The sequence below is a fragment of the Hyperoodon ampullatus genome (genome assembly GCF_949752795.1).
Source record: "Hyperoodon ampullatus genome assembly, chromosome: 6".
NCBI classification, from domain to species: Eukaryota; Metazoa; Chordata; class Mammalia; order Artiodactyla; family Ziphiidae; genus Hyperoodon; species Hyperoodon ampullatus.
The window spans coordinates 36,160,042-36,176,102 of NC_136919.1; positions in this window are offsets into that span (position 1 = coordinate 36,160,042).

Here is a 16,061-nt window from a genome sequence, read left to right on the forward strand (position 1 = left end):
AGATTGGTGTTGATGTGAATAGTTGGGATGCTTTGATGTTGTATAATAAAATGTGTCAACATTTGAAAGATCTATACAACTTGGTGAAGCAATATTGTAAAGTCATGAATGGGTAAAAGATCCATTTATTTTTTTTATTTTTATTTTTTTTTTATTTTTATTTTTTGCTTTATCACAAATTTAATCAGTTATATGTATACATATGTTCCCATATCCCCTCCCTTTTGCGTCTCCCTCCCACCCTCCCTATCCCACCCCTCCAGGCGGTCACAAAGCACCGAGCTGATCTCCCTGTGCTATGCGGCTGCTTCCCACTAGCTATCTACCTTACGTTTGGTAGTGTATATATGTCCATGCCGCTCTTTCACTTTGTCACAGCTTACCCTTCCCCCTCCCCATATCCTCAAGTCCATTCTCTAGTAGGTCTGTGTCTTTATTCCTGTCTTACCCCTATGTTCTTCATGACCTTTTTTTTTCTTAAATTCCATATATATGTGTCAGCATACAGTATTTGTCTTTCTCTTTCTGACTTACTTCACTCTGTATGACAGACTCTAGGTCCATCCACCTCATTACAAATAGTTCAATTTCATTTCTTTTTATGGCTGAGTAATATTCCATTGTATGTATGTGCCACATCTTCTTTACCCATTCATCCGATGATGGACACTTAGGTTGTTTCCATCTCCGGGCTATTGTAAATAGGGCTGCTATGAACATTTTGGTACATGTCTCTTTTTGAATTATGGTTTTCTCAGGGTATATGCCCAGTAGTGGGATTGCAGGGTCATATGGTAGTTCTATTTGTAGTTTTTTAAGGAACCTCCATACCGTTCTCCATAGTGGCTGTACCAATTCACATTCCCACCAGCAGTGCAAGAGTGTTCCCTTTTTTCCACACCCTCTCCAGCATTTATTGTTTCTAGATTTATTTATTTTTTTTTTTTTTGCGGTAGGCGGGCCTCTCACTGTTGTGGCCTCTCCCCCTGCGGAGCACAGGCTCCGGACGCGCAGGCTCAGCGGCCATGGCTCACGGGCCCAGCCGCTCTGCGGCATGTGGGATCCTCCCAGACCGGGGCACGAACCCGTGTCCCCTGCATCGGCAGGCGGACTCTCAACCACTGCGCCACCAGGGAAGCCCTTTGTTTCTAGATTTTTTGATGATGGCCATTCTGACTGGTGTGAGATGATATCTCATTGTAGTTTTGATTTGCATTTCTCTAATTAGTAAAGATGTTGAGCATCCTTTCATGTGTTTGTTGGCAGTCTGTATATCTTCTGTGGAGAAATGTCTATTTAGGTCTTCTGCCCATTTTTGGATTGGGTTGTTTGTTTTTTTGTTATTGAGCTGCATGAGCTGCTTATAAATTTTGGAGATTAATCCTTTGTCAGTTGCTTCATTTGCAAATATTTTCTCCCATTCTGAGGGTTGTCTTTTGGTCTTGTTTATGGTTTCCTTTGCTGTGCAAAAGCTTTTAAGTTTCATTAGGTCCCATGTGTTTATTTTTGTCTTTATTTCCATTTCTCTAGGAGGTGGGTCAAAAAGGATCTTGCTGTGATTTATGTCATAGAGTGTTCTGCCTATGTTGTCCTCTAAGAGTTTGATAGTGTCTGGCCTTACATTTAGGTCTTTAATCCATTTTGAGCTTATTTTTGTGTATGGTGTTAGGGAGTGATCGAATCTCATACTTTTACATGTCCCTCTCCAGTTTTCCCAACACCACTTATTGAAGAGACTGTCCTTTCTCCACTGTACATTCCTGCCTCCTTTATCAAAGATAAGGTGACCATATGTCCGTGGGTTTATCTCTGGGCTTTCTATCCTGTTCCATTGATCTATCTTTCTGTTTCTGTGCCAGTACCATACTGTCTTGATTACTGCAGCTTTGTAGTATAGTCTGAAGTCAGGGAGCCTGATTCCTCCAGCTCCATTTTTCGTTCTCAAGATTGCTTTGGCTATTCGGGGTCTTTTGTGTTTCCATACAAATTGTGAAATTTTTTGTTCTAGTTCTGTGAAAAATGCCAGTGGTATTTTGATAGGGATTGCATTGAATCTGTAGATTGCTTTGGGTAGTAGAGTCATTTTCACAATGTTGATTCTTCCAATCCAAGAACATGGTACATCTCTCCATCTATTTGTATCATCTTTAATTTCTTTCATCAGTGTCTTATAATTTTCTGCATACAGGTCTTTTGTCTCCTTAGGTAGGTTTATTCCTAGATATTTTATTCTTTTTGTTGCAATGGTAAATGGGAGTGTTTCCTTGATTTCACTTTCAGATTTTTCATCATTAGTATATAGGAATGCCAGAGATTTCTGTGCATTAATTTTGTATCCTGCAACTTTACCAAATTCATTGATTAGCTCTAGTAGTTTTCTGGTAGCATCTTTAGGATTCTCTATGTATAGTATCATGTCATCTGCAAACAGTGACAGCTTTACTTCTTCTTTTCCAATTTGGATTCCTTTTATTTGCTTTTCTTCTCTGATTGCTGTGGCTAAAACTTTCAAAACTATGTTGAATAATAGTGATGAGAGTGAACAACCTTGTCTTGTTCCTGATCTTAGAGGAAATGGTTTCAGTTTTTCACCATTGAGGACGATGCTGGCTGTGGGTTTGTCATATATGGCCTTTATTATGTTGAGGAAAGTTCCCTCTATGCCTACTTTCTGCAGGGTTTTTATCATGAATGGGTGTTGAATTTTGTCGAAAGCTTTCTCTGCATCTATTGAGATGATCATATGGTTTTTCTCCTTCAATTTGTTAATATGGTGTATCACGTTGATTGATTTGCGTATATTGAAGAATCCTTGCATTCCTGGGATAAACCCCACTTGATCATGGTGTATGATCCTTTTAATGTGCTGTTGGATTCTGTTTGCTAGTATTTTGTTGAGGATTTTTGCATCTATGTTCATCAGTGATATTGGCCTGTAGTTTTCTTTCTTTGTGACATCCTTGTCTGGTTTTGGTATCAAGGTGATGGTGGCCTCGTAGAATGAGTTTGGGAGTGTTCCTCCCTCTGCTATATTTTGGAAGAGTTTGAGAAGGATAGGCGTTAGCTCTTCTCTAAATGCTTGATAGAATTCGCCTGTGAAGCCATCTGGTCCTGGGCTTTTGTTTGTTGGAAGATTTTTTATCACAGTTTCAATTTCAGTGCTTGTGATTGGTCTGTTCATATGTTCTATTTCTTCCTGATTCAGTCTTGGCAGGTTGTGCATTTCTAAGAATTTGTCCATTTCTTCCAGGTTGTCCATTTTATTGGCATAGAGTTGCTTATAGTAATCTCTCACGATCTTTTGTATTTCTGCAGTGTCAGTTGTTACTTCTCCTTTTTCATTTCTAATTCTATTGATTTGAGTCTTCTCCCTTTTTTTCTTGATGAGTCTGGCTAATGGTTTATCAATTTTGTTTATCTTCTCAAAGAACCAGCTTTTAGTTTTATTGATCTTTGCTATTGTTTCCTTCATTTCTTTTTCATTTATTTCTGATCTGATTTTTATGATTTCTTTCCTTCTGCTAACTTTGGGATGTTTTTGTTCTTCTTTCTCTAATTGCTTTAGGTGCAAGGTTAGGTTGTTTAGTCGAGATATTTCCTGTTTCTTAAGGTGGGATTGTATTGCTATAAACTTCCCTCTTAGAACTGCTTTTGCTGCATCCCATAGGTTTTGGGTCGTCGTGTCTCCATTGTCATTTGTTTCTAGGTATTTTTTTATTTCCTCTTTGATTTCTTCAGTGATCACTTCGTTATTAAGTAATGTATTGTTTAGCCTCCATGTGTTTGTATTTTTTATAGCTCTTTTCCTGTAATTGATATCTAGTCTCATAGCATTGTGGTCGGAAAAGATACTTGATACAATTTCAATTTTCTTAAATTTACCAAGGCTTGATTTGTGACCCAAGATATGATCTATCCTGGAGAATGTTCCATGAGCACTTGAGAAAAATGTGTATTCTGTTGTTTTTGGATGGAATGTCCTATAAATATCAATTAAGTCCATCTTGTTTAATGTATCATTTAAAGCTTGTGTTTCCTTATTTATTTTCATTTTGGATGATCTGTCCATTGGTGAAAGTGGGGTGTTAAAGTCCCCTACTATGATTGTGTTACTGTCGATTTCTCCTTTTATGGCTGTTAGTGTTTGCCTTATGTATTGAGGTGCTCCTATGTTGGGTGCATAAATATTTACAATTGTTATATCTTCTTCTTGGATCGATCCCTTGATCATTATGTAGTGTCCTTCTTTGTCTCTTCTAGTAGTCTTTATTTTAAAGTCTATTTTGTCTGATATGAGAATTGCTACTCCAGCTTTCTTTTGGTTTCCATTTGCATGGAATATCTTTTTCCATCCCCTTACTTTCAGTCTGTATGTGTCTCTAGGTCTGAAGTGGGTCTCTTGTAGACAGCATATATATGGGTCTTGTTTTTGTATCCATTCAGCCAATCTGTGTCTTTTGGTGGGAGCGTTTAGTCCATTTACATTTAAGGTAATTATCGATATGTATGTTCCTATTCCCATTTTCTTAATTGTTTTGGGTTCGTTATTGTAGGTCTTTTCCTTCTGTTGTGTTTCTTGCCTAGAGAAGTTCCTTTAGCATTTGTTGTAAAGCTGGTTTGGTGGTGCTGAACTCTCTCAGCTTTTGCTTGTCTGTAAACGTTTTAATTTCTCCATCAAATCTGAATGAGATCCTTGCTGGGTAGAGTAATCTTGGTTGCAGGTTTCTCTCCTTCATCACTTTAATTATGTCCTGCCACTCCCTTCTGGCTTGTAGAGTTTCTGCTGAGAGATCAGCTGTTATCCTGATGGGGATTCCCTTGTGTGTTATTTGTTGTTTTTGCCTTGCTGCTTTTAATATGATTTCTTTGTGTTTAATTTTTGACAGTTTGATTAATATGTGTCTTGGCATATTTCTCCTTGGATTTATTCTGTATGGGACTCTCTGTGCTTCTTGGACTTGATTAACTATTTCCTTTCCCATATTAGGGAAGTTTTCAACTATAATCTCTTCAAATATTTTCTCAGTCCCTTTCTTTTTCTCTTCTTCTTCTGGAACCCCTATAATTCGAATGTTGGTGCGTTTAATGTTGTCCCAGAGGTCTCTGATATTGTCCTCTGTTCTTTTCATTCTTTTCTCTTTATTTTGCTCTGCATTAGTTATTTCCACTATTTTATCTTCCACCTCACTTATCCGTTCTTCTGCCTCAGTTATTCTGCTATTGATCCCATCTAGAGTATTTTTCATTTCATTTATTGTGTTTTTAATCGATGCTTGATTCATCTTTAGTTCTACTAGGTCCTTGTTAACTGTTTCTTGCATTTTGTCTATTCTATTTCCAAGATTTTGGATCATCTTTACTATCATTATTCTGAATTCTTTTTCAGATAGACTGCCTATTACCTCTTCATTTGTTAGGTCTGGTGGGTTTTTATCTTGCTCCTTCTCCTGCTGTGTGTTTTTCTGTCTTCTCATTTTGCTTATGTTACTGTGTTTGGGGTCTCCTTTTTGCAGGCTGCAGGTTCGTAGTTCCTGTTGTTTTTGGTGTCTGTCCCCAGTGGCTAAGGTTGGTTTAGTGGGTTGTGTAGGTTTCCTGGTCGAGGGGACTAGTGCCTGTGTTCTGGTGGATGAGGCTGGATCTTGTCTTTCTGGTGGGCAGGTCCACGTCTGGTGGTGTGTTTTGGGGTGTCTGCAGACTTTTTATGATTTTAGGCCACCTCTCTGCTAATGGGTGGCGTTGTGTTCCTGTCTTGCTAGTTGTTTGGCATAGGGTGTCCAGCACTGTAGCTTGCTGGTCGTTGAGTGAAGCTGGGTGCTGGTGTTGAGATGGAGATCTCTGGAAGATTTTCGCCGTTTGATATTATGTGGAGCTGGGAGGTCTCTTGTGGACCAGTGTCCTGAAGTTGGCTCTCCCACCTCAGAGGCACAGTACTGACTCCTGGCTCCTCAATTTGGGATGATTTGTTGTCTATTCATGTATTCCACAGATGCAGGGTACATCAAGTTGATTGTGGAGCTTTAATCCGCTGCTTCTGAGGCTGCTGGGAGAGGTTTCCCTTTCTCTTCTTTGTTCTCACAGCTCCCGGGTCTCAGCTTTGGATTTGGCCCCGCCTCTGCGTGTAGGTCGCCGGAGGGCGTCTGTTCTTCGCTCAGACAGGAAAGGGTTAAAGGAGCAGCCTCTTCGGGAACTCTGGCTCACTCAGGCCGGGCGGGAGGGAGGGGCACGGAGTGCGGGGCGAGCCTGCAGCGGCAGAGGTCGGCGTGACGTTGCACCAGCCCGAGGCGCGCCGTGCGTTCTCCCAGGGAAGCCGCCCCTGGATCCCGGGACCCCGGCAGTGGCGGGCTGCCCAGGCTCCCGGAAGGGCGGCGCGGACAGTGACCCGCGCTCGCACACGGGCCTCTTGGCGGCGGCAGCAGCAGCCCCAGCGTCCCACGCCCGCCACTGGGCTCCGCGCTTTCAGTCGCGACCCGCGCCCGCCTGTGGAGCCCCTTCAAGCAGCGCTCCCAATCCCCTCTCCTCGCGCAGCAGGAAACCAAGAGGGAAGAACAAGTCTCCCGCCTCTTCGGCAGCCCCAGAGTTTTCCCGGACTCCCTCCCGGCCAGCCGCGGCACACCAGCCCCCCTCAGGCCGAGTTCTCGCCGCCAGCCCCAGTCCTCTCCCTGCGCCCCGACCGAAGCCCGAGCCTCAGCCTCCAGCGCCGCCCGCCCCGGCGGGCGAGCAGACAAGCCTCTCGGGCCGGTGAGCGCCGCTCGGCACCGATCCTCCGCGCGGGAACCTCTCCGCCCTGCCCTACCCAGGTATGTGGGGAGCCTCCTGCCCCCCGGGAGGTCCGGGGTCCCCCGCCAGCGCTCAGTAGGTGCTCTGCAGGAGCCGTTCCACGCGTAGCTGTATCTCCGGTGTATCCGTGAGGAGCAAGATCCATTTAAAGTGCAAAACAGACCAGTACATTCTTCATGTACCTGAGTGTGAAAGTTATTTGATACAGTTTCAGATTTCACATTGTAACTAACCTTTAAGAAACTACCACTTATATTTGTTGTAGTAACAAAGAAGAATAAAATTTTCTGAAATAACTACTAAAACACTCCTCCCTTTTCCAACTACTTATCTGTGTGAGGCTAGTTCATCCTCACATACTTCAAGCAAAAGAGCCTATCACAGCAGAGTTCATGCAGAAGCATATGTGAGAATCCAGTTGCTTCTATTAAGCCAGACATTAGGAGATTTGCAAAAATGTAAAAAAATTCCTCTCTTCTCACTAATATTTTTGTCTTGGAAAATACAGTTATTTTAATTAAAATGTTACTTATCAACACGTACCAGCTTTATTATTTTAAATGAATTAGTAAATAATTAAAAATTTTAAATATGGCTAGTTTTCATTAAAATGTACTATATATGTTAATATATAATACTATGTTAATATATAATAGGCTTATTACAGTTATTTTTAAATGACTTAAATAATTAATAAAATTTTCTTACTTCTACTTTCTAAATATGGTGAATTTGCCCAAAGAAATAAAAGCTAGTTGGGGTCCTCAATAATATTTCAGAGTCTGAAGAAGCCCTGAGACCAAAAAAATATGAGAAACCCTGCCCTCGAGTATGATCCAAGGCAGCGTGGTTGAGGCTTATGCACTGGACAGGTTCTTGGAGGAGGGCAGAGAAGCAGTAAAAGTGACTTTCTTAAACAAAGCCAATCTGGAAGTTACTATTCCTGCTCACATCCTATTGGTCAACACTCAGTCTCACGGGCACGCCCAGCTGCCAGAGAGGCTGGGAAACGTAGCCTCCACCTGGTCAGCCGAAAGAGAAGAATTAGAGGTCTCTGCCTTACTCCTAAATCTGGACTTTGTTGGCATTAAAAAATAGAATTCTCTGAGTTGGTTTAAAGGTAGTCATGTTACAGGGACTTCCCTGGTGGCGCAGTGGTTAAGAATCCATCTGCCAATGCAGGGGACACGGGTTGAAGCCCTGGTCCGGGAAGATCCCACATGCCGTGGAGTAACTAAGCCCCTGCGCCACAACTACTGAGACTGCACTCTAGAGCCCAAGAGCCACAACTACTGAAGCCCGCGTGCCTAGAGCCTGTGCTTTGCAACAAGAGAAGCCACCGCAATGAGAAGCCCACGCACCGCAACGAAGAGCAGCCCCCGCTCGACGCAACTAGAGAAAGCCTGCGCACAGCAACGGAGACCCAACACGGCCAAAAATAAATAAATAAATTTATAAAAATAAAGGTAGTCGTGTTACAGTGGCCAGCACTGCGTCAGCTGAGGCTCATGTGGACAACGTTTGGGCAATACAGGAGCTAATAGTTTGCAATCCTGTGATTCAATTGGCTCAGCTAAGGCTGGCTCAGAATGTGGCATTTATAATGTGCACAAGAGTATATAACACCTGGACCTGAGGGCTGGCCAAGCAGACAAGAACAAGTAGATATAAACACTGATACTATGCAGTCAAAACCACTCAGTCTCCCGTGATCCACCAGGGCTCATGTATTGTAACAATGATAATAATAATAGCACCGAGGGAATGTGGGTGGAGAAGGGTCCCTCACCACAGATTTCAATGTGTCTTCCACCAAAGAAGAGACTAGCTGCCTCAGAGGACGGTTGCCATCCTCGAGAGAAAAATCTTTCTCTCTTGTTCACTCCAGGATGACCTCTTAATAGCAGTATGTTGGACCAGCTACCAGAGCCCCAGGGGAAAGTGGGTGCAGAGTGGCTTCCTCTGAGCCTAAAGCACTGCAGGTGGGACCAGTCATTATGGGATTGTGAGCCCAGACCATGTGGTTAACACCGGACAGCTGACCCCGCCAACCGAAGCAGTGACCCAACAGATCCCCAGCTCAATTCACACAAACAAATCACTTCTTTTCATCTTAGTTTCTTGGTCTTTAAGATGGAGGATAAAAAATGTGTTCCATTCATAGGGTTGCTAAGGAAATCAAACAAGATATAATTTGTGAAACACTATGCACCAAAAAGGAAAATGACCAAGTTTGAGTAGCCAGTTGTCATGGCTACTACCTCCACTTGACACACCTGAGGGATCGTTAGGTCACTTATGATTTCTTGTGTTCACATGTCCTCTTCCTTGTCACCCAACTTTGTTTTTTTAATTTTTATGTTTAATTGTGGTAAAACACGCAAAGCATAAAATTTACCATCTTAGCCATTTTTAAGTGGACAGTTTGGTGGTGTTAAGTATATACATATTGTTGTACAACAAATCTTCAGAACGTTTTTATCTTGCCAAAATGAAACATTACCCATTAAATTAAACTCTCCATTCCTCTCAAAATTCGTTTGAAGTAATCCTTTCCCTCAAGCTTCCAGAGCCATGATCAGCTAAAGCTGATGTGCCACACTGCCCCAGGACTTTTCTTCACCTTCCCATAATTTACTCATGAACATGTGTTATGTTGAGCTGACCGACCGTAAGACAGGTTCTTAGCAATGCTTTGAAGCTAAAAAAAAAGTCATTATCCTCAAAGATCTCGCAGTATGTTTTACAAGTGTGTCAGTAATCAAGTGTGATTCAATGGTTATAAATGATACAATTAAAGTCCATACAAGGTGTAGAAACAGCACAAAAGAAGAAGCCATCAATGTGTCAGGGAGAGGAATGCACAGGAAACAGGTGAGGAATGTTATTAAAGGTTTCCTGAAGGAGAAGGTCTTCAAGTTGGGATTTTAAGAATGAAGGGGTAGGAATTCCTTAGAGATAACAGTGGAAAAGTTTTGAAATACAAACAGTTCCATCTAATATGAAGTATTTTTTGTCTAGCGTTTTCTCATCAATTGTCTAATTCACCACAGAGGTTTGAAATGATGACAATTTCAGGCAGGAAGTTTAACAGAGTTGGGCAGGGTGGTGATGACAGTGGCAGACCAGTGAAGGAGACGATTTTTGCAGAAAGACATGAAAATTCCGTCTCTGTAAGTGACCCCTACCCCTACCATGCACACATTACTCTAGGGACCAATATTCAGAATAAAAACAAAAATTATTTGTAAAATTTGGGTTTAAAATTTCTTCATCTTATGATGTCTTTCCTTTATTTGTTTCTCTCTCTTGATCTAGAGCTTGAAAATCAGTAATTCCTTTTCTGATATATTTTCAGTTTTCATGTTTGATTTCAAAGCTTTAGTCCTGTTTGCTAAAAAGCCTACCAATTGTGCAGGGAGAGTTTTTTGAAAAAACTATTCTTTTGTTGTTCAATGCCATTTTTAAAAATCAATCTTTTTAGAAACAATTCCTAAAATCATATTTTACCAATAGTCATTTCAAACGTATCTTTTAGATATATCCCAATTTAGCTACTGATTAATGAAGAATTTAACTATTGATTGACTTTTCTTTTTGCCTAAGTACTCTAAAATGTTTATTGGATTGCTCTAAATTATTCCAAACACAATGAGATATTTGAAAATCAGCACATTATGGCTTAATTTCTAGTACAAATCCTACAGATGTTTTGAATGAAGAGTCAAAATATTTACAGACGTGTATATTTTAAGATCCCTTGTATCTTGCAATTGTAGTAATAGCTTCCATCTCACTTCAAAAGAAGGGATAGCCCAGGTAAAGAGAAGAGTGAAGTCAGAGCTGGGATCTGTCTTGGAGAAACAGTCCCAGGGACTTGGGAAGCACTGTCAGCTTCAGAAGGCTAATAGCCCCGGGATGTCTCAACTTCTGAGGCAGAACTTACCTGAGTTCCATTCTTATCTGTCTTAGCTCCCAGGGGCTATAATTCAGAGGCTGCATTCCACAAAAGAATCCTAAACCCAAGTGAAATAACCCTGAAGTGTCATGCCACTAGCACAGACCTGAGGGCAGGATAAACATATGGCCCAGGTAAACATAATAAGAATTGTACAAGCTTAAAGTAGGTCTCCCTTCACCTTGATTTTCTTTTGCTATGTCTCTGACATAATTTTAATGACAAATTAAAATTCAACAAAATGCTGAATGAGGACAAAGTTGAAATCTATTTGGAAAACTAGAGATACTCGCTTTTATGTGTATACACACTTGGGGAAAAAAAAAAAAAAAGGATGAAAGTTTCCCAGATGTTGTGGACCAGGGGCAAACATCCAGTTGCTTTCAATTACTGGAGAAGCAGGAGAGCATTTTGACAGAGCATCTCCACGTATAATTTAAATTCCATGATTCAGGGAGTTTAATTAGACGAAGGAAAAATGCCCTGTACTAATTTGTTTCATCACTGATCTCTCCAATTATAGTCTTTAATATGCCAGGAAATCTTATAGTCCTCAGGATGCAAAGTATATAAAAGCCTCATTGGGTTTCTTTTTATTCCACTTCCTCCTTTAGCATCAATGTTTCCATACTTGATTAATTGTAGCCAAAGTAAATATTTTAACATATCTCCCTCCTGAAATATAAAGTAACACAAATGTTTTTTTTGAAGTGACCATTTTTCTTTTTCATTCTGTGATTTTAGATTTTCTTTTCTGTTTCAGATACTAGAGCATCTGTTTTAAATATAATGCTTTTGGTTTTGAGTTCCCTCCCACATTTTTGTTAAGTGATACATCTGCTTAATGGTTCATCTTGAATTGGTTCATCTTGAAATGATGTCTGATTCTTTGAAATATGAAAATATATGAGGAAATGACCATATTATTCATATTTAGAATACTATGTTTATGGATATACACATTTATGGTAAAAGATTTAAGACATGCATGAGAACGTCAGGACACAAGCTAGCTCCCAGGAGGGAGGGAAGAGAAAAGATGGGCTTCTGCTGTATCACCGACATTTTATTTCTTTAACAGAATAAAATACCTGAAGCAACTACAACATATTATTAAATCTGGTGTAGGGTGTAGAGGCCATTAACTGCCATAAGAAGAGTCACAGAAACCTTAGGAATAAAGCCAATGCTAAATTCACATGAACTGTAAAGGTATAAAACATGAAAAGAATGAATATCATAAGGTAGAAGGTATCGTGATACAACAGGAAAAGACCTGGCTTTGAATCCCAGCTCTGTCACTTTGTAGATACAACCCAGGACAAGCTTTCCAACCCCTGTAAGCCACAACTTCTCTATGTGTAAAAGGAGTACAATAATATTTATTTTGTGGGTTATGAAGAGTATTGTGTTGCTATATATGTAGAATGCAAAACTATTATCAGACCCTTACATAATCTTTAGAGATAGAGTGATGATCACTTTATCAATAAAGTTTTAAATTCACTTCTAAACTGATTTCTAGATGTATTGAATTTTTAAAAAATTTCCGACAAATTTCAATATTCCTCACTGAAACACTTTATAAAGTAATCCAAGCAATGAGATGCTAGTGTGAAAATGGATTATATAATAAGGGATCTGAATAGAGAGAAGAAATAAAATAGAATATGGAAAATGAAGCAAACTATATATAAAAATGGGGTACTGGGGATAACTCTCCTTAATTTTTTTTTTAATTTTTGTGGGAAAAAAAGAGGAAATCAATTGAACCATCTGACTACCCAGAGGGAAGAGAAAAGGAAAATTAATTGTTTCTTTCACAGATGTTATCACATTTAACACTCTTAGTAAAACTCAGAGGTTACACAAGCTAGTAAGTGGGAGAACTATTCTTCAAAACTAGGTTTACTTTCATTCCCAAATTCATACTTTTCCATTATTCTACAAAAGTATTTCCTTTCTGGATCTAATTCTGATCAACACAGAGTTGACTAAGGTGAGGTGATAATTATATACCAGTTTACAGAGCAAACCTGCTTATGAAATCTCTAAGTCACTACATCTTTGAATTTTGAAAAATGTAAATGTGAGAAAAATGTAATTCCAATATTGAAAAAGATAGATTCTGCGAACTGTTCACTAAGGAATTTTTTTAGTATCGACCCTTATTTAAAAAGCAACCATAACCACAGAAAAACAAATCAGAGTGCAGCCACTGTGGAAAACAGTATGGAGGTTTCTCAAAAAATTAAAAATAGAACTACCATATGACCCAGTAATTCCACTCCTGGGTATATATCCAAAAAAAATGAAAACACTAATTTGAAAAGATCCATGCACCCCAATGTTCAAAGAAGTACTAATTATAATTGCCAAGACATGGAAACAACCTAAGTATCCATCAACAGATGAAGGGATGAAGAAGAGATGGTATGCGTGTATACAATGGAATACTACTCAGCCATGAAAAAGAATGAAATTTTGCCATTTGCAGCAACATGGATGGACTTGGAGGGCATTATGCTAAGTGAAATAAGTCAGACAGAGAAAGATAAATATTGTATGATATCACTTATATGTGGAATCTAAAAAATACAACAAATTCGTGAATATAACATAAAAGAAGCAGACTCACAGATATAGAGAACAAACTAGTGGTTACTAGTGGTGGGCCGAGGGAGGGACAATATAGGAGTGGGAGATACAAATTATTGGGTATATGATAGGCTCAGGGATGTACTATACAACACAGGGAATATAGTCAATATTTTCTAATAACTGTAAATGGAGTGTAACCTTTAAAAATTATATAAAAATTTTAAAAAAAGAAAAATCAAAGATCACTAGAACCATAATGGTTATAGAAAAATGGTTGTGGTAAACTAACTTCATTTCTCTTTTAATAGATTACGATAGGCTGATCAGGGAAAGGCAATAGAAAATACTTACCTGAACTTTATCAGGGCACCTGCAAAGTCTCTAATTCATTCACTCAGTAAGCAATTATTCAACACTATACTTTGCAAAGCTCACCTTGATATTAAAATAGCCCATTCCATAATGCTCCACACAACACACTTGCTAGGATCTGCTCACATATTTCCAAGAGTGCCACTCAATGAGTTTCCTCCATCTACCTCTTTGGTTAACATCTTTGCTCATCCTTCAAGATTCAGGAGTCTCTGCCTCCAGGAATGCTTCCCTGATGCTCCTTCCCCTGAAGCAGTCCCTCCTGTATACAACCAAAGCTTCTTGTGCACTTATTTATCTAAGCATCTGTCCCACTGACTTGCAACTGTTTGTTGACTTGCTTGTCTCACTCCCCATTATAACCATCCTATTGGCAGGAGCTCTGTTCTATCTCTGTCCCTGGCAGAAAGTAAGGGTCCTATAAATACTGCTTGAATGAAAATCTGTTAAGCAGTATCGGAAGTGGTACCAGACCTGACAGTAGTCACCTTACACATTTATTCAAGACAGTTTCTTTTGCGCTTGTTTTGACATGACTAAGTGAGCAAAAGCTGCTCACTTCCCAGCTCCCCTTAGAGGTCACCTTACCTACATAAGTTACAAACTTCTTTCCTCTTCAGATTGCCCAACAATTAACTGCTAAATCATTACAAACACATATAGAGAGCAGCCACACTCATTGCCGTAAAACAAATAGTAAAGCCTAATCCATAGGAAGCAATTTCCTAATTGCTCCTCTAATTAGCTAAAAGCATCCTCCGCCCAGGTGTTTATCCTGAGGTTGAACTGAGGAGGGAGTTCTAACTACATTTTTTGAGCACCTGGTAGCCTAAGCCCTGTCTATGCTTTAGCCCTTTACATGCATCTTTATGTCAATCAAGATCAGCCATTTGGGGTACTTCCCTGGCAGTTACCCGTGGTTAAGACTCCACGCTTCTACAGCAGGGGGCATGGGTTCAATCACTAGTTGGGGAAATAAGATCCCGCATGCTTCACGTGTGGCTAAATAAATAAATAAATAAATTTTAAACATCTTTATTGGAGTATAATTGCTTTACAATGGTGTGTTAGTTTCTGCTTTATAATAAAGTGAATCAGCTATACATATACATATATCCCCATATCTCCTCCCTCTTGCGTCTCCCTCTCACCCTCCCTATCCCACCCCTCTAGGTGGTCACAGAGCACCGAGCTGATCTCCCTGTGCTATGCGTAAATAAATAAATAAATTCTTTAAAATAATTTAAAAAAAAGATCAGCCATTTGGTTTTAGAGATGAGGAAACGGAGGTAAAGAAAAGAGAAGTGAGTAAGGACATGCAGCTATTTAGAGGCAGGATTTGGACCCAGGAGCTCTGGGTCCCAGGAAAGAGTACTTTCTAAAACTTAGTACCTTTGAGCCACGATTCCTTTCCAAAGGGAACATTCCTGCAGGGTTTGTCGATCACTCTCAGATTATATCAAACTCTTTGAAACTTCAAGGCATTTTCAAGTATTAAAGCTTTGTAGGAAGCGATGATAAAATGTGGGTCTCCACCTACCAACACTATGCTCTCCATGCCCCTTAGCACAACTTGTTTGCTAAGATGCACACAGAGATGAGATAGTCCAGAGGGGTGAGATCATTTTTGTTTGCTTGTTTTTGCTAGAAGGGGATTGTCTTCTCCCAGCCCCTGATGATCGGTAGCAACTACTGCAGCTGAATCCCTGCAAATCAGGCTCCCCTGGTCAGCAAACACAGCTCCCATCCAATGAATAAAACTTCAAAGCTCAGAAGAACAGGCCTATTCCATGAGATACTCAGTACCCAGGCCCCAGGAAGACTAAGCCCTTAAAACCGTCAACCTAATGACTTGTACACCAAACTGCCTTAAATACAAAATCCCATGGAACAGTTTGATTTGAGAGGACCAAGATACCTAACACCCAGTCAGGCCACTATATCCAAGGGCACACAAGAATTAGGGAAAGTGTACAAAAAGTAAATTTTTTCTCCATTCTCTTTGCCTATAGCTGATTGTTCGATGTTGCAAATAGAGTTTGAGTCTCATCCAATTGGTGTTCAGTGCCTTGAGCTTCTAATTTAAACCTGGAATCTCTTAATGAAACAAGTACAAGCCACCGGGCGCAAATGTCATTTGTTGGTCAGTAATGTCCAATTGCAAGGAGTAATGGCTGTATCTTGGACAGTTAATAGAGTTCAAAATAACTAAAACTTGCCCTAGTTTTTAAGAAATTCTGTAAAACACTTCTGGATTACAATGACATCTGGCTAGCAGTTCCCCATTTAGCTTATCCACTTATGAAAAAGACTGTGAAATAATGGAAAAGAATATGAAAAAGAATGCAGTCAC